Source organism: Aquarana catesbeiana, linkage group LG04 (assembly GCF_042186555.1).
Source record: "Aquarana catesbeiana isolate 2022-GZ linkage group LG04, ASM4218655v1, whole genome shotgun sequence".
In the NCBI taxonomy this organism is placed as follows: Eukaryota; Metazoa; Chordata; class Amphibia; order Anura; family Ranidae; genus Aquarana; species Aquarana catesbeiana.
This window is the reverse complement of record NC_133327.1, coordinates 408529775-408548219: the sequence shown is the minus strand read 5'-3', so window position 1 is coordinate 408548219 and position 18445 is coordinate 408529775. Positions and strand designations below refer to the sequence as shown.

The 18445-nt window shown below is 41.9% G+C and overlaps 1 protein-coding gene across 4 annotated transcripts in view; it reads right to left on the bottom strand.

Moving 5' to 3' along the window:
* Nucleotides 1-18445, bottom strand: part of TMEM200A (transmembrane protein 200A) — a 273341-nt gene that overhangs the window by 15482 nt on the left and 239414 nt on the right. The gene's annotated exons all lie outside the window — the stretch shown is intronic.

The following is an 18445-nucleotide window of genomic DNA, read 5'->3' as shown; positions in this document are numbered from 1 at the left end:
GCGCTCCTGGCTCTTCCACGGGGCACCGCTCCCATGTCCTGCTGCTGCGTCAATTGACACAGACAGCAGGACTCAGCCAATGGCTGCTCTGCTATCAATCTATCCAATCAGGACTCGAGACACAGGCTGGAGCGGGTGTGCTCATCCCCGGCACAGGAATGATCAGGCTTAGGTAAGTAAAAGGGGGGCTCTGGGGGGCTGGTGCACTACAAGAGATTTTTCACCTCAATGAGGTGAAAAACCGTGAGGGTTTACAACCCCTTTAATCACAGGTTGAAAAAAAAAAGACCAATATAAAAAAAATATTTAATCAGTTAAGAACCTAGGTACCTGGTACATCCTAAACTAAATTCATAAATTCCATTCCAGAGGCTTACTATCAATTTTTATAGCTCCTAGCCTAGGTCCTAGTCTGTGGTAAAAAAAAAGTTTTTTTTCTTATAAAAGTCATATTTAACCCTTTTTTAGCCCCCTTGATGTGTCTAATTATTTAACATCTTCCCGCCAAGTATACACATCGGAAGTGGGTCCTTATCCTTTTGGCTGCATATACAATGAGTACCTGTGCTAGGAGAGTGCTGCACAGCATTCTTCCAACACAGAGATAATGCTCTCACCTTCACTAAATTGTCACTAAAGCCACTTCAAAAAAAAAAACTATCAATAAATGCTGTATTACATACGGTTTATACTCACTCAGTCACTATGAGATTTGTTTTCTGTATTCTGCAAAAAAACATTTTTTTTCCAACTGCTCTCTATCTCCACCTTCTGTCCATAACCCTAATTCAGCTATGGGTTTTGCAGCTGTAGTGGCAACTCTGCACATGCGCATTTCATCCCTATCATATCTGAGCAGCCCATGTGACTATAGAGTCACACATATAGGCATATACACAGTGGTAAATGACTCCTTTCCTCCTCCTCCATGCTCACTAACCAGCTGAACACAATGGGGGCGGGATATTACATTGATTGATGGATGCTTCACCTCCCTCTTATTCTAAGACAGAGGCTGGAGGGGTGTGACACAGCTGTAACTGGCAGAAAGCCGCCCACACCATGTTATTGACAAAAAATAATAACAGTTTAATTTCAAATATATATTTGAATGACCAATTTGCACAGTTTATTGATATTATTTTTTTTTTTTTTTACTCTGTATTCTAAAGGCTGTTTTATTTTCTTATTTTGAACATGTGACTAGCAGTAGAGGACTAGAAGATCCTTCTGCCTATGTTTCCCTGCAGACTGGCTGGGAAATATCTGGGTCATGTGACAGCTGTATATCGATTAGGAAAAAGGTACTTAGATTTTTCTAAATTAAATTAATTACAGTGCCATCATCCATATACAGAAATAGAAGGGACAATGTCAATTAAATAGTGTGTGTTTAGTATCACTTTAAGAATCAGGAACCGGGAGGGCTGTATCCTGACCATCTGATCACTGTGATAGCCTCAGATTGGCTATCACAGTGATCAGTAACTGTACAGCCCGCCCCTGTGATTTTTTTTCTCCTCTTGAATGCAGAAAAACATATATTGTATCTTTTTCTCTAAACTAGAGGAAAACATGTCAACAAAGAAGTGTGAGTAAAAATAATAATAATATTACAAAACTAAAGATAAAATATCTAGACCTAGATCAGGGCTAGTGTCAAGGTTAGGCTTAAAGGTCATGGTCAGAGGCAAAGGTCAGGGTCAGTGTATTTTAGGTCGGAGTTAAAAAAAAAAACATTTTAAAATTTTAAAATCAGTGTCACTCAGTATTACTGTCAGCGTGGTTTGCGATGGGATACAAAAAAACAAATGTGCACTATTGTGTACTAAAGTTTTGGTTCCGGATACAGGTAAAACACCCTAGGAGGTAGGCACCACATCCCTGGACATAATTATAAGTCAAGAAAAGAGGGTAAAGGGATTTTATCGGTGCAGATAAAAAAAAACATAGAAGATTTTTTTTAAAAAGTACAAAATTTTTTAATCCAAACATTTAAAAAAAAAACATACAATTTATACACAATTCATGAAATTTCAATGTTGATAAAAATACGGTGGTCAAGTGGGATATGAGTGTGCATATCATTTAGGAGATGATATATTTGCATACTAGAATATATAAATCACAAAGCGCTGTGATGCTAAATAGCTGATAATTACACAGAAAACCAAGTGAGGCTGCTATCAAAAGAGAGTGTTTTCAGAGTCACTTAAAAAGAATAAATAATGATATTTGAAGCACTTCACAATGTGCATAAAAATGAATATATATGAATAAATATAAATACTCAAATAAACCCAGCGGTGAGTAAAAATTCCTAAAAAATCCAGCAATCAAAATAGTGTAAAATTATAAAAAATTAGTGACACCAAATGTGTAAAAAAATCCACATAAAAAATCCACATAAAATAAATATATAGGGATGTATTCAGAAGGTTCAATTATACAAGTGTAGAATCCGATTGGTATAGAGCTTTGATCCGGTCCCACTAGCAAAGCTGTTTAAAAACACTTGCTTAATTAAGGTGCTCATTGACCTTTATAGTAACAATGTTTCTTTTGCTTCTGTTCACAACCAATGTGAGAATCATAAAACAGATCTCATTTGACAGGCAGATAAGAGAAAAAAACAATCATTGTGCAATAGTTAGGATACCAAGGTACACAGGCAAACTTCAATCCACTCACGTGTGCCTTATAATGATAAGGCATATGCAGGTTTTACTATAGCAGTCAGCCGTCTTAGACAGGAGCAGATTCACTGCAGTACACTGTGTGATACTGCTGATCTGCACAGAGCGTCCTTGGCTCCTCCCACGCGTTACATCACAGTCACGTGACTTTTTCAAGGATCCTTGAAAAAGTCACGTGACTGTGATGTAACGCGTGGGAGGAGCCAAGGACGCTCTGTGCAGATCAGCAGTATCACACAGTGTACTGCAGTGAATCTGCTCCTGTCTAAGGCGGCTGACTGCTATAGTAAAACCTGCATATGCCTTATCATTATAAGGCACACGTGAGTGGATTGAAGTTTGCCTGTGTACCTTGGTATCCTAACTATTGCACAATGATTGTTTTTTTCTCTTATCTGCCTGTCAAATGAGATCTGTTTTATGATTCTCACATTGGTTGTGAACAGAAGCAAAAGAAACATTGTTACTATAAAGGTCAATGAGCACCTTAATTAAGCAAGTGTTTTTAAACAGCTTTGCTAGTGGGACCGGATCAAAGCTCTATACCAATCGGATTCTACACTTGTATAATTGAACCTTCTGAATACATCCCTATATATTTATTTTTATGTGGATTTTTTTACACATTTTGTGTCACTAATTTTTTACAATTTTACACTATTTTGGTTGCTGGATTTTTTAGGAATTTTTACTCACGGCTGGGTTTATTTGAGTATTTATATTTATTCATATATATTAATTTTTATGCACATTGTGAAGCGCTTCAAATATCATTATTTATATTTGCATACTAGCCCGACATGTTTCGTAGTGTCGCTTTTTCAAGGGATATGCAAACTGAAGATGATATCATCCAACACTCTTAATGATTCTAAAAAATAAAGAAATACAAAATAGTATTCATTGTGGTATACATAAGAAGACAAAGTTATACAAAAACTTTACAAATACTGGCGCAATGTCTTCACTGAGACAGCATTACGGGGGTAAGCACCTATCAGTGCTGTCTCAGTGAAAACATTGCGCCAGTATTTGTAAAGTTTTTGTATAACTTTGTCTTCTTATGTATACCACAATGAATACTATTTTGTATTTCTTTATTTTTTAGAATCATTAAGAGTGTTGGATGATATCATCTTCAGTTTGCATATCCCTTGAAAAAGCGACACTGCGAAACATGTCGGGCTAGTATGCAAATATATCATCTCCTAAATGATATGCACACTCATATCCCACTTGACCACCGTATTTTTATCAACATTGAAATTTCATGAATTGTGTATAAATTGTATGTTTTTTTTTTTAAATGTTTGAATTAAAAAATTTTGTACTTTTTAAAAAAAATCTTCTATGTTTTGTTTATCTGCACCGATAAAATCCCTTTACCCTCTTTTCTTGACTTATATAAATGTGCACTATTGCTTCTGAGCCCTACTACAGGTACAACCAACAAATGCCACACACATATGTGGTATTACTGGGATCTTTAGCTGCAGAAGAATTAATCTTGGGTTGTTTTCTGGCATTAGGTTCTGGAAATAGCAAGAAATATACAGCTAAACTTAAAAAAATGATATTTATTTTATTCTTTTGTGCCAGTTTTGCTTTGATATTAAAAAATAATAATAAAAAAATAGAAGATATCTATTACCATTTGCAATGATATGCACACTAACGCATTTCAAAGTTGCAAAATTTGGTTCGGGCATTAGGATTTGTTTTACCCTCCATCACAAATGGATTAAGTGATCTATGCCATTCTTTGTGCTTTCCCTTCTTAAGCCTCGTACACATGGTACAATTGTTGTCAGGGGATTGTCTGTTGACCTAAAATCTGACCGTTAGTACGCTCCTTCTGACAATTGTTGTCCAACTTTCAGCCAACAAATGTTGGATGGCAGGCTAGTAAATTTTCGGCGGACAACGGTGATAACATGATCGGAAGCAAGGAACGAGCCGGAAGTGGTCGGTCTTGTAAACGAGTGTAAGTAATGGATAGTTAACATTCGTGACGCGGCAAATTATGAAATGTTGAAATGCAGTGCACATTCTCTTCTTCTTTAATGGGATAATAATGAAGCTGCTTTGCTGGTGATACTGATGGAGTTATGGCAAGCATATTTTAAAAGGCTTTTTTTTCTCTATAGGTCAATGAATTGGGGTAGAAAATCAGGCGAAGTAAATTTATCCATCATGATAAATGATATTATGCCTGCAAGACAGAACACAAGACAAACCATAGTGTCTGGCTTAACTCATAAACTGTTCCCAATATAAGCCTCAATCTAAGCAGTATAGGCTACTAACCACCTATGCCCAATTTTCAATTGTACCTTCATTTTATGGCTCCTTTCTTGCATTGGCGAATGTTCATCCTCCACTTCAAGATCGTTGCTATGGCCGTTCCATCGACCGTGCGTTCTGGCTTTATATACACTGCGCATGCGTGAAATTCTACTCTCAGTGCATCATGACGCTGGGGCATGACCATCTCTCTTCTGCATGCGACACACATGGTGGAAGATTCGGGAGAAACAACATGGCGGATTTGGCGGATTCCAGGCAGCCCCGCGTGGTGGAGCTCATAGAAGGCACAAAGCAACCCCCATGAGAAAGGGTGAGATGGCGGAGATGGTGTGCATCCTAGAGAAACATGATTATGACTGCAAACTGCGCAATTAAAAAAGGCCCGGCAGCCGAAAGGACCTCATTTTGGAGAAGGTCATCGCCATTTTTCAGTGTGAATTTTCGGTGGAACGATCAAAGGACCAAATCAGAAAACGATGGTCTGATCTCAAACACCGTGAACAAGATAGATGGAGTACATACATCAGATCATAAAAAAAGTAAGCAATATTTGTATATAACCAATATGTATATGTGTATATTAGCTGTCTGTATATGTTCTTTCTCCAAGTAGCTCTAGAGAATTACATATAAGGTTTTCTAAAATCTTTGAATGATTTGGTATTCTAAAGATGAAGATAAAAAAAAGCAGATATGAACATTCTTATTTGGTCATGTTTTTTGAGATTCCTTTATTTTTGGAACTAATTTTTTTTTTCTTCTTTCAACAGGGAGGCACCAAAAAAGGAGGTTCCAGCGAAGCCACCACAAGGGACAAAAGGAGGCTACCCTCCCTTAGGGCTCAGAGCAGAACTTAAGGGGTAAAGAACACTTTTTGGTTGCTGCTTGGCTCATCAGTGCCCATAAATGCAGCCTTGCCAGTGTAAACATGGGTAGAGGAGAGGCAGCATGGTGGAGTCCACTAGTCAGGAGCAAACATTGACATCAGGCCAAGTGCAAGGTTGGTCAACTAATGTAGCAAAATGGATGCTAGAAACAGATGTGACTTGGGGTGGCTTAATGAATGGTCTATTGTTTATTTTTAGAGAAAAGTGAGTGTGGTCAGCTCACCCAGGATGTTTCTTTGGAGCCATGGGATCTGATTCCTGGACCCAGCACAGACATTGCCATTGTGGATGTCAAATCCCCTGACGTGAGTCACGGTGAGGGCCAAAGCGACCCAGAAGAGGAAGAAAGTATTCGGAAGCCTCTTGTTTGCGCAAGTAAGTATTCTTGGAATCTGACTTAAAATGTGTATACATGTCGAGTGTTTAGATGTCCAAACAAAACACCCACTCCACACATTAGAAAAGTATGTTGTGCCTTAACATTAGCATGGAGAAGGAAGAGGTGGAAGGAGCTGACAGTGTTGATAGGTACTCAAGTTTTGGAGACCCAGGCACCAGGGCCAAGATTACAGAGTAGATGCAGTGTGTACATTCCTAGTAGTGTATGTGTCTGAAGGGCAAGCAGGTTGCAAGCAACAATAGACTGGGTAGGTATTTCCTAAATTTGACTAGTAACTTGACCATAATTCACTATGTAGGGCCTCAGCCACTTGACCATCGTTCCCTTAATACTTTTTACTCTTCTTACTAGGTCATGATCTTCCACGATGCACTATTGGCAGAATGAGTACAGATGTGTTGCATTGTTTGAAGGATCTGGAGCAAATCAAAGAGGCTGCCACTGCTTTACAGTGAAGAATCATAGATTTTGTGGATATGCTTGCCAGATTTTGATTTCCTCTTGCCTGGTCTGAAGTTTATTGTTCCACTTGTTGGCTCCTGTTTGCCCTTTTAATATTTATCATGTTTTATGACTTTGAAATATGAAAGTTTATGAACAGAACTCAGTGTTTCATCAATCCACTCCTCTAGGTGCACCACCAGGTCCTGTTTTCTGTATTTTCCTCAGTCTAAAAACGACTGTGCGAATTACTAACAGTGAAAATGACACCATCACCTGTGCCAAATTCTACAAATATAGAAAACATGACCTGGGTTTGCATCTTGAAGAGGAGAGTTGGGAAACACTGCCCTAACTAATGTGAAATGTAATGTTTCTGTGTTTTTAAGAATATAAAACCCCAAATTTAAGGTGCCCTCAAATTGGGCCTTAACATTCTTATTTTCGTCATGATCCCACGCCTAAAATGTGTGTATTTCCATACATCTAGTTTGCTAAAGCCCTAAAACATGCAGAGTGTCAACATGTGCTATCTACCATCACTGGGTATCAATGGACGCGTTTTGGGGGTGCAACCCCTTCCTCATAACTAAAGTAGCTCAGAGGAAGGGGTTGCACCACAAAAAAACACGTCCATTGATACCCCATGATGTGAGATAGCACATGTTGACATGTTTAGAAAAAAAAGATGTTTTGTAACTACACACGTTTTCGGCATGGGATCATAAGGGACATTTAATTGTTATGCCTCTACATGTACATGGCTTCAAATTTTTGCATTTAGAGGAGTGAGATCACCCCATCTGAGGAAGGCAACATCCACACAGTCTTGGGATACTAATGTCTCATTTGGCCTTCACTTTACCAAACTCAAACTTTGTAACAAGTTCCTGAGTTTGGGATGTGTATCTTATGTTTTAAAACATGCCTGTTTAGCCACAAAAAAGGAGAAATAATGCAAAACATACATGTTATACACCAAGATATTGGTTTGTTTAAACCTTAAAACGCACATGTGAATGTGCTTTGAGTAAAATGTTTTTTACTAAACAATGTGTGGCTTATTAATCCTCAATACCAGTGTATTTGGTAAGCTGTTGTAGTTACAGTGACAATGTGCTCTTAAATGTGGCCAACTCCTGCAATTTTTAGGCCTCAAAAAAATTAAAGGATTTGAAAAGGCATAATGTTTTTGAACTTGCATTAGATCCATTAAGAACAAAAACATTGTGTGTGTGTGTAGCAGACCCACAGAACATCATATAGTTAGCTGAAGAAGATATTGTCACCTCATGTAGCAAATAAGGTACATTTGCACTATTGTAGCAAGTGGCCAAAATAAAGCCCATTTGTGAACATATTAGACAGATAAGAAAGACAGACAACAGTAGTTCAAATGAAATATGAGTTTATGATCTCATATAAAAAATAGACATGATCAGCTACAATTTGCTGCCAAGCCACTGTCCCTCTGCCCACAAAATAATCAAGGTATTGCTGCCGTAAATCTCTGGCAATTTGTGAGGCAATCCAGCACGGGCATTTTCAATAGCCGTCAGTACGCCCACAGATGGACGAGCTGCAGCATCTTCAGCTGGGCCTGCCACTGCAGGGTCCGTGTCACTTGGCACTGAGGCTAGGTAGCTGGTAGCATTCCTCCTTAAAAAAATTATGATGTAGGATACAGCAGCACAGAACCACATGGTTTATTTTGTAGAGTGCCAGGTTAATTGGCGTTAAAAAACTCCTGAAATGACTCGATAGGATGCCAAAGATGTTTTTGACCACCCTTCTGGCTTGAGAGAGCCTGTAATAGAATACTTTGTTCTCTAGGGTGAGGTTCCTCATAGGAAACGGCTTAATCAGATGTTCCCCAAAGGCCTCATCTGCAACGAAAACAAATTTGAGGCCCTCAACATTCTCCTCAGCAGGTGGCAAGTTTAAGGTGCCGCTCTGGAGCCGTTTTTTAAAATATTTTTGCTATAATAAATATCCCTAAAAAATACATAAAAAAACAAATTTCTTTCTCAGTTTAGGCCGATATGTATTCTTCTACATATTTTTTAGTAAAAAAAAAACCACAATAAGCGTATATTGATTGGTTTGCACAAAAGTTATCGCATCTACAAAATAGGGGATAGATTTATGGCATGTTTATTATTATTTTTTTTTTATTAGTAATGGCGGCGATCTGTGGATTTTTATCGTAACTGCAACATTATGGTGGACGCATCGGACACTTTTGACACTATTTTGGGACCATTGTCATTTATACAGCGATAGCTATAAAAATGCACTGATTACTGTGTAAATGATATTGCCAGGGAAGGGATTAAACACTAGGGGGCAATCAAGAGGTTAAGTGTGTCCTAGGGAGTGATTCCAACTGTGAGGGGGATAGGCTACAACTGACATGACAGCGATCACTGCTCCCGATGACAGGGAGCAGTAGATTCCTGTCATGTCACTAGGCAGAACAGGGAAATGCCTTGTTTACATAGGCATCTCCCCATTCTTGCCACTCCGTGACACTATCGTGGGCACGGTCATGGAGAACACGACGGGTATGCACGCTCACAATGCCGTGATTTAAAGGGGACGTACCTGTACGCCCATCTGCCCAGCCGTGCCATTGTGCCGACGTACATCGTCATGCGCTGGTCGGCATGTGGTTAAAAAAAGAAATTACTACTTCTGCACATAACATTGCAAGCAGATTTGACACAAACATGCTTAGCCAACATAACATCATAAACTTAAATGAGTGTAAGTGTAAGTTCAACTTATCTGATTCCTCACCCCCTCTGGTGGCCCATTAGACACATTTTAGGTTGGGGGGGATGTAATGAGTAAATGTTTTGGAAAGGTAACCCTCTCCACTTCCATGAGAGCTGTTGCATAAATAATCTGTGATACTTTGGCCAGCCCCTCCTTACTTACACTATTGGCAGCCCAGTGGAGCTGATAAATGTCATAATCTAAAAATCTGGATACACACTGTCCAAATTTCAGAATATTTTGACATTCTGAAATAACCTATCAATATAGTAGGAGACAAAAATGTTACAATTTGTAGGTAATCAGGCAGGCCCTTGCACTACAAGGTTTGATGAATTTAAACAGAAATATGAACACAAAAGAGGGATGGTGTGTATGGGTTTTACCGTAATTGGTCACGATTAAGCAACCAATTTTTGGTCCAAGAGCTCTTCCTCTTCCTGTTCCTGAACTGGACTTGGGTCAAAGCAATAACTCCAAGCCAAATAACAGCACGTTCTCTCCTGCGATTACGCAACATGGCTGGTTGATGAACGGCAGTTCAGAAACGAATTGAAAAGCACAAAATGAAAAGCGCGAATCAACACTTAACAAACTTTTACCAACACAAAATTTGCAGAAGGAGCCCAAAGGGTGGCGCTTGAGAAATTAACTTCCTCTTTAACCATTTCAGCCCCAGAAGATTTGGCTGCTCAAAGACCAGGCCATTTTTTGCGATACAGCACTGCGTCGCTTTAACTGACAATTGCGCGGTCGTGCGAAGCTGTATGCAAACAAAAATTGATGTCCTTTTTTCCCACAAATAAAGCTTTCTTGTGGTGGTATTTGATCACCTCTGCGGTTTTTATTTTTTGCGCTATAAACAAAAGAAGAGCGACAATTTTGAAAAAAAACACAATGGGGTTGATTTACTTAAGGCAAAAAGACTGTGCACTTTTCAAAGTGCAGTTGCATTCTGCAAGAGCAGTTTCTCCAGAGCTTAGTAAATGAGCAGAAGATCTGCTGACTTCCATCATCCAATCATGTGCAAGCAAAAATGCTGTTTTTTTTAATTTTCTTTGCACGTGATTGGGTACTCTTTGCAAAGTGAAGCCTTACCTCATTTACTAAGCTCTGGAGCAACTGCACTTGCAGAGGGCAACTGCACTTTGCAAAGTGCACAGTCTATTTGCCTTTAGTAAATCAACCTCAATATCTTTTACTTTTTGCTATAATAAGTATCCCATTTTTTTTTTTTAATTTTTCCTCAGTTTAGGCCGATATGTATTCTTCTACATATTTTTGGTAAAAAAAAAGCACAATAAGCGTATATTGATTGGTTTGTGCAAAAGTTATAGTATTTACAAAATAGTGAATAGATTTATGGCATTTTTATTATTTTTTTTTTCTGGTAATGGTTGTGATCTGCGATTTTTATCGGGACTGCGATATTACGGCGGACAAATCGGACACTTTTGACACATTTTTGGGACCAGTGACATTTATACAGCAATCAGTGCTATAAAAATGCACTGATTACTGTATAAATGACACTGGCAGGGAAGGGGTTAACACTAGGGGGTGATCAAGGGGTTAACTGTGTTCCCCAAGCGTGTTCTAACTGTAGGGGGGGTGGGACTGACTAGGGAAAGAGAGAGATCGATGTTCATACTTAGTATCATACTAAGAATCTTACTCCCCTTAAGATGCGCGCATCCGAAGCGTGTCCCCGGAGCCGATACAAGTGCACTGCGGGCGCGATGACCGCCGGCCACCCGTTCTCGTTCTGTAACGAGCAATCACGCCATGAAAAAACTGTGTAAAGCGACTTTACATTCAGAAGTCTAATCTGTAGTGCCTGTTTTCAGTTAGATTGCCTGGATATGATATTATTGATCCTTTTCAGATTATCTGGAATATATTTTATCAATTCAATGATCACAGGTACTGTCAAATAGGATACCAAAGAGAATGATATGGGTCACTTTAAATTGATCTCCTCCCTGCTCTTGTTAGCTTTTTTAATTTTTACACTCATTGTTTTTTGTGTTTGTGCAATTATATAGTTAACTTTTTCTTTGTAATGTGTGTATAAAACATACATGCCAAACAAAAAGGGTCCTAAAATGTATGCATGCCCAATTAGTTAATTTATTTTTTGTTTTATATAGCGTAGAAAAGGGTTAAAACCCAGGGGTGGACTGGGCCAGGTGGCAGGGTGGCAATTGCCCTCTGGGCTGCTCTGATGCTCCATAAAAAGGCCTGGGGAAGCTTGGAGAGAACTGAAGGGAGCAGCCATTTTAATCCACCGTTCAGCACTGTCACACAGGTACATGACACTGCTATCCCCAGGGCTGGTCCACAGAGTTCTGTAGTGTGGGCCTTTTTATGTATAATCAAAAGTCAGGTGCAAAGCTTTGTCGTATGACACTTTTTAACGTCTAAATTTAGTCAGAACAGCTGAAGTACTTTTAAAGTGATACTAAAGTCTTGTTTTTTTTGTTTCAAAATAACAAATGTGTTATAGCCCTATCCTCCTCTTCTCAGGCCCCTCACCGGCGCTTCTGGCCCCTCCCTCCTGCTGAGTGCCCCCACAGCAAGCAGCTTTGTGTTGGGGTACCCCGTGCCCGAGGTAGTGCTGTCCTCTAGGATTCGGGAAACTTCATCCCATGGACAGCCCAGGACCTTCGCTCGAGAGGATGCAGGGAACCTCCATAGGCGCTCTTCAGAGTTCTTGAAGTTTATGGGCATGGAGGAGGGGGAAAAAAAACAAAATAGAACAATCAAAAATAGAACAGTCAAAAATAATTAAAAATTGAGGAAACCCGGCGGGCTAAACTTGATTGAGAGAGAGTCCACTTAGTGTCTAGACTTCTGAACTTGCCGGTAAATGGCAATTGAAGAAGACTGGATAAGTAAAAAATGGAACAGTTGTATAACCGGTGTGGAGGGGGGAAAGTCAAAGGGCCAGTAGGGCCAGGAGCTTCCAGCTCCGTCAACAGGTGAAACCGTCCTCAATGGTGAGGGGAATGAAGGAGAGAAGGGTGAATGTGAGACTTGATTGCTGTCTTATGGAGGTCTGCTGTCCCTTGAACATTTGTGCATGCCTTTGTTCCAGACCGGAGAGATCAGGCTTGTTAGAGGAGGTCGCTTAGAAGAACTAGTGGATGCATTGGAGAAATCAATGGGGGCTTCCTGAGAGATGAGTTTGAGGTTAAGCTAGATCTTCTCGCCATCCGGCAAGTTTGAGAAGGAGTGCGTCTTGCCTTTCAAAGTGAACTTCACAGCAAACGGGAAAGCCCATCTGTATTTAATATCCTGTCGTGAGAGGACCGTCAGGAGTGGATTAAGAGATCTCCGCTTTTGGATTGTTGAGCGGGAGAGGTCAGCGAATATTTGTACTTGGTGGCCCTGGCAGGTCACCTTTGGTAAAGAATGTGAGTGTTGCATGACTGCCTCCTTCACCGCATAAAAGTGTGGCTTCACAATAATGTCCCTGGGGATCCGTCCTTCTGGGGGGGTCCCAAGGCTCTATGGGCTCTTTCCAGCTCCAGGCGATGAGGGGGGTATTGGGGATTAGGGCCTTGATGAGGTCCTGGACTGCAGAGGTCACGTCCGTGACAGTTTCAGGCAGGTCACGTAGTCTGAAATTATATCTTCTGGACCTATTCTCCAAATCATCAATTCTGGAGAGGGCTGTATCAAGCTGGTCTTGAAGGACCTAAATGTGGCCTGAGTTTTGATTGGAGGTCAGAGAGTCTGAGGAACAAGTCTGCGGGTGGTGTGGCAGGGTCCTGGTCTAGTTATCTCGGGGATGGGGTAGCCAGGAGGTGTGTGTAAGTAGGCCCGAGCGGGGACAGGGCAAAATCCTCCATTATGCGGCCCAGCAGGGATTCCATGGAGGCTGGTGAGGGGCTCAGGGGGGCTGGTTAACCCCTTGTGTCACCTGGGAGTAGGTTAGGGTGGCTGGGGCTATGACTTGCCTCTGCTCCAGTGCCCCCTCCGTGTGGCTGAGGTGCTGTGGAGACAGCGGCCATCTTGGTACACCCTCCCCTCGCTGCTGATTCAAGCTGAGGCCCAAGATCACGCTGGGAAAGTGGGGCCGACATCCAGGGGTGTGCACGGTGGTCTCCAGAGCTTTGTGGTCCCCATTACAGAGCTTGTGGCTGGCTGTGGAGGCTGCTGTGTGCGCCGATGGTCCGGGGTGATGCGGAGCTCCTGGCTTATGCGGCCATCTTGGAGCTCTGGTACTCTGTTCTACTTTCTATGGTCCCTCCCGGACCATACATGCTTTCGCAGATAATCTACTCCATGCAAAATCCTCTGTACAGGGGAGGGGCCGATACGGAAATCCCCCCACTCAGCCCACTATGCTGGAGATATGGTGCCCAGACTGGCATGTTACTTCACATCTACACATAACTGGAGAAGGCGTCTGCAAGAATTTGTCAACGAGGAAAAACCAGATATGCAAGAATACAAAAGGCTTTATTGAAAAAAAACACGATATCTAATAGAATACAAAAACTATGCTCTGAAGAAGCTCGCCTGACGAGTGAAACGTATCAGCATGACGTTATCACGTTGGTGAAGTTTGGACACGGATCGCTCTCCATGGCCATTCTGCCTTCCTTTGGGAACTAACTGCGGAACTAGCAGGTCGGCACATACAGAGGCCGCAGCGTGTAGTGCTTGGTGTGCAGGGAGAGGGATCATTCCCCCTGGAATTCCCCCTAGTATTTTCCCACTGCACACGAGCCACGGCTATTGTAGGACTGTGTTCATGAAGGCTGCAGCATGCAGTCTTTTATGTGCAGGGAGCGGGATCTCTCCCCACTGTTTTTGCCCTTGTTGGTACCTTCCTACCAAGTGCAGCTTCACGATATACATGAGCTCTTAGTCCCAATGGCTCATCCCCTTCTCAGAAAATTGCTTCACCATTATACTTCATACCTATGTAGTATGGCTACAGGCACATTTGTGATCTATGCAAATATTCTGGGACTGCAACAGGCTTGATTCACCTATGCATACTATTATCTTTCTGAACTGCACTAATTGACCCGTGGAATACCACATCCATTCCTTCATTGAGCAATCCCTGTTCCCTTGGGTCTGTGACTACCTCCTCGTTGTGGGATTTTGGTCGTGCATATTTAATTAGATATCAGTATGCAAGTGGATGGATGAGTTTCTGTGGTAGCTACCTGTGTCCTTTGACAATGTTGTCATATTTTAATTGAACATATGATGGAGATGTAATTTTTGTATTCTATTAGATATTGCGTTTTTTCAATAAAACCTTTTGTATTCTTGCAATACTGGTTGTTCCTCATTGACAAATTCTTGCAGACTCCTTGTCTATTTATGTATATGCTGACAGTAATCTAGAGGAACACACTCCCCTTCCCTCTATGGAATAATTGGAGTGATGGTACATACTGATCCAAGGTTATGGAATGAATTGTCCCCCTGGATCCATTATACGGAGGTGTAGCCTAGGTAACTATTTTATCTCTTGTTTATACTATGTTACTTCACATCTTCTGGGACTGTCCAAAGCTTCACCCCCACTGGCAGCAGGTTCTGTAGAACATACACATACTTATGGACTGGCTGCAGTGCTCCTTAACTTGACTCTGATGTCCAGCAAGAGATACCATAGAGTAGTGGGGGCTGGTGCTCCATTTTTTTGTGGTTGGCAAACAAGACACCCAACCCCCCCTATTCAGTTGGGTGATTGGCCAGTTGCCCAAGCAAATCCCCCACCCACCCGTTGCTCGCCCAACAAACCTCCCCCCGTCACTTGCCTGTCCTCTCACCAGCACCTCATTTACCCCATCCAGGTCGTGGGTAGATTTGGAGGCTTCCCCCTGCATCTCCACCTCGACAGCTTCCCCCCTGCTTCTGCACCCAGCTGACCAATACAATTTCTTCTCCTCTCGGCCAATCGGGTATTAAGACCTGCTTCCTGATTGGCCAGGAGGAGAAGCAGGAAGGCAATAGCGAATATTAATTTGCTATTGTCACACAAGTGGGTGGGCTTGGGGCGCAGTGCTCTGGGCCCGAGCCCACCCTTTTTGAAGCCAATTAGAGCCTCAGGCTCTAATCATGTGCTTAAAAAAAACCCTATTGAAATCCATGCATCTGGCACCCTGCATGTAGATTAGGGGCCAGGCACATGGATTAGGGGGGCAGCGCCCCTGGGCCTGTAATTCCACTGCCGTAGAGCAAGAGATAAGTAACTACTTACTAAAGTACTTGCTGCCAGGGCATGCATCCCCAGCATGTGGAAACAATCTCCACCTACCTTGTTGCAATGGTTTGCCAGGGTGACTGATATTCAACAAATGGAACACTTGACTGCTGCCCTCTGGGACAAAACAGAGAAACACAATACACGCTGGCTTTATTGGGATACGTTTCACTATTCGGATGAATATTTATTCTATTCCTAAACTGAGGCTATTTTTTACTGTGGAGTTGACAAGGGGAGCCATCAACCCAACCATGGTCCCCCACTCCATTCTTTTCCTCTCTTTTCTCTCTTCTCCTTCTTCCCCTACCAATTCCTGAACACCTCAGTTGTTTACTTTTCTACCTCAAAATTATTGGAAAATGCCAACTGGTATGCACTGACCATTAGGTAGGACTGCACTGAGGCTTAGGAACTCTGTCTATTACTACATACCCTCTTGTAGTGATGTATCGGTAGTTCATCCTATCTTTCTCTTATGTACTTGTAAGCCAAGTTCTTCTACATGTCTTTAACCACATCACAGTATATTTTTGTATGAATGTTTAGCCTCCATGGCTTTAGTTGCTACATATTGATGAGGCGGGATTATGTACAATAAATTGTTTTGTTCTCTAATTCTTCATCTGTATACATAGAGACTGCTGTTTTCCACTAAGAACATGACGTCATGTTGTATTATGTTGCATGCCTTTAAATAAAGAAAAAAAAGTGCTTCAGATAGAAAAAGAACATGATAATGATAGAGACTATAATTTATAAAAATACACACATCAAAAACCCACACATGAAAAAAAAAATATTTAGGGTAGCATTCACTTGAAATGTATGTCATGCTCTTATGTATGCTGAAGGTCTGGGCCATGGAGGCTTTGGCGCCATTGTAATTGGCTGATGTACATTCCCATCTTATACAAGTAGGGGGGGCATATATTTGAAGAGGGAAACCTCCATATTTGTATGTCCTCTGTTCATTCATTTATGAATGAGTTAATTCTTCCCTCTTGGTATATGTTAGATGCCTGACGTCGGGAGTCTTCCGCTATAGGTTATATCCGGACCTTGCCAAGCCTTTCACCATCCACAATTTGTTGGGAGCCAGGCAAGGGATGGGATGAACCTAGTAGTAGGAGGCACCAGTGAAGCCTATGGCTGGTATTTTCTGCCCTGCAATGCATGCATGGTCTGATTTCACACGCAAACTGGCATTGTGCCAGGGCCGATCTTAGGTTCACCGACGCCTGGGTGCAGAAATATTTCTGGTGCCCCCACATGGGCGTGGTCATCTTACTAACTCCTCCCCGTTACAAATGTTTCTATGTCATTGACTCAAACACAGAGATGACCCCTAAGGACTCTTCGTTTTCCTGGGATCCTCCCATAATCTCTTAACAATAAACAAATTACAGAAAGAGAGTACACTAATGGGACCTGGAGGGGGGTCTCTCTGATGGACACAGAGAGGGCTTCTGTTAGAGAGTCTGGTAGAATGAGCCCCCAGACATACTACAGACATAGTACAGGAGACATTTAGAGACTGCAGACACGATGATACAAGAGATGGTCAGAGACTGCAGACATGATACAAGAAATGGTCAGAGACTGCAGACATGATACAAGAAATGGTCAGAGACTGCAGACATACTACGGGAGATGGTCAGAGACTGCAGACATGATGATTCAAGAGATGGTCAGAGACTGCAGACATGATAAAAGAGATGGTCAGAGACTGCAGACATGCTACAAGAGATGGTCAGAGACTACAGACATGATACAAGAGATGGTCAGAGACTGCAGACATGATACAAGAGATGATCAGAGACTGCAGACATGATACAAGAGATGGTCAGAGACTGCATACATAGTACAGGATATGGTCAGAGATTGCATACATAGTACAGGAGATGGTCAGAGACTGCAAACATACTACAGGAGATGGCAAGAGACTGCAAACATACTACAGGAGATGGCCAGAGACTGCAAACATGCTAAAGGAGATGGCCAGAGACTGCAGACATGATACAAGAGATGGTCAGAGACTGCAGATATGATACAAGAGATGGTCAGAGACTGCAGGCATGGTACAACAGATGGTCAGATACTGCAAATATGATACAGGAGATGGTCAGAGACTGCAGACATGATACAAGAGATGGTCAGAGACTGCGGAAATTATATAAGATATCAATGCATCAAATGCAGCCTACCAGTGCCCACCATTTGCAGCTTACTAGTGCCCACCAATTGCAGCCTACCAGTGCCCACCAATTACAGCCTACCAGTGCCCACCAATTGCAGCCTACCAGTGCCCACCAAATCAAGCTCATCAGTGGCCACCAATTACAGCCTACCAATTGTAGCCTGCCAGTACCCACCAATTGCAGCCTGTCAGTGCCCACCAATTGCAGCCTACCAATGCCTCTGGATTACACAGAGTAGCGACGATCTCCTGCTATCACAGGGCTTGGATTTAAATCTCCTGGGCAGCCACTGTAACAAAGTCCCGCCTCCTAGACCAGCTTGCGGCTTCTATGATGCACGTCACACTGATTCAGTTTAACTGCATGAAATCAGTGTTCTGTCTACCTCACAGGAGGCGGGACTTTGCTACAGTGCCACCGGGCATTTCAGACCAAAGCTCATGCGGTGTGTGGGACACACACAAGCAGTGGCATCACTAGGGTTGGTGTCACCTGGTGCG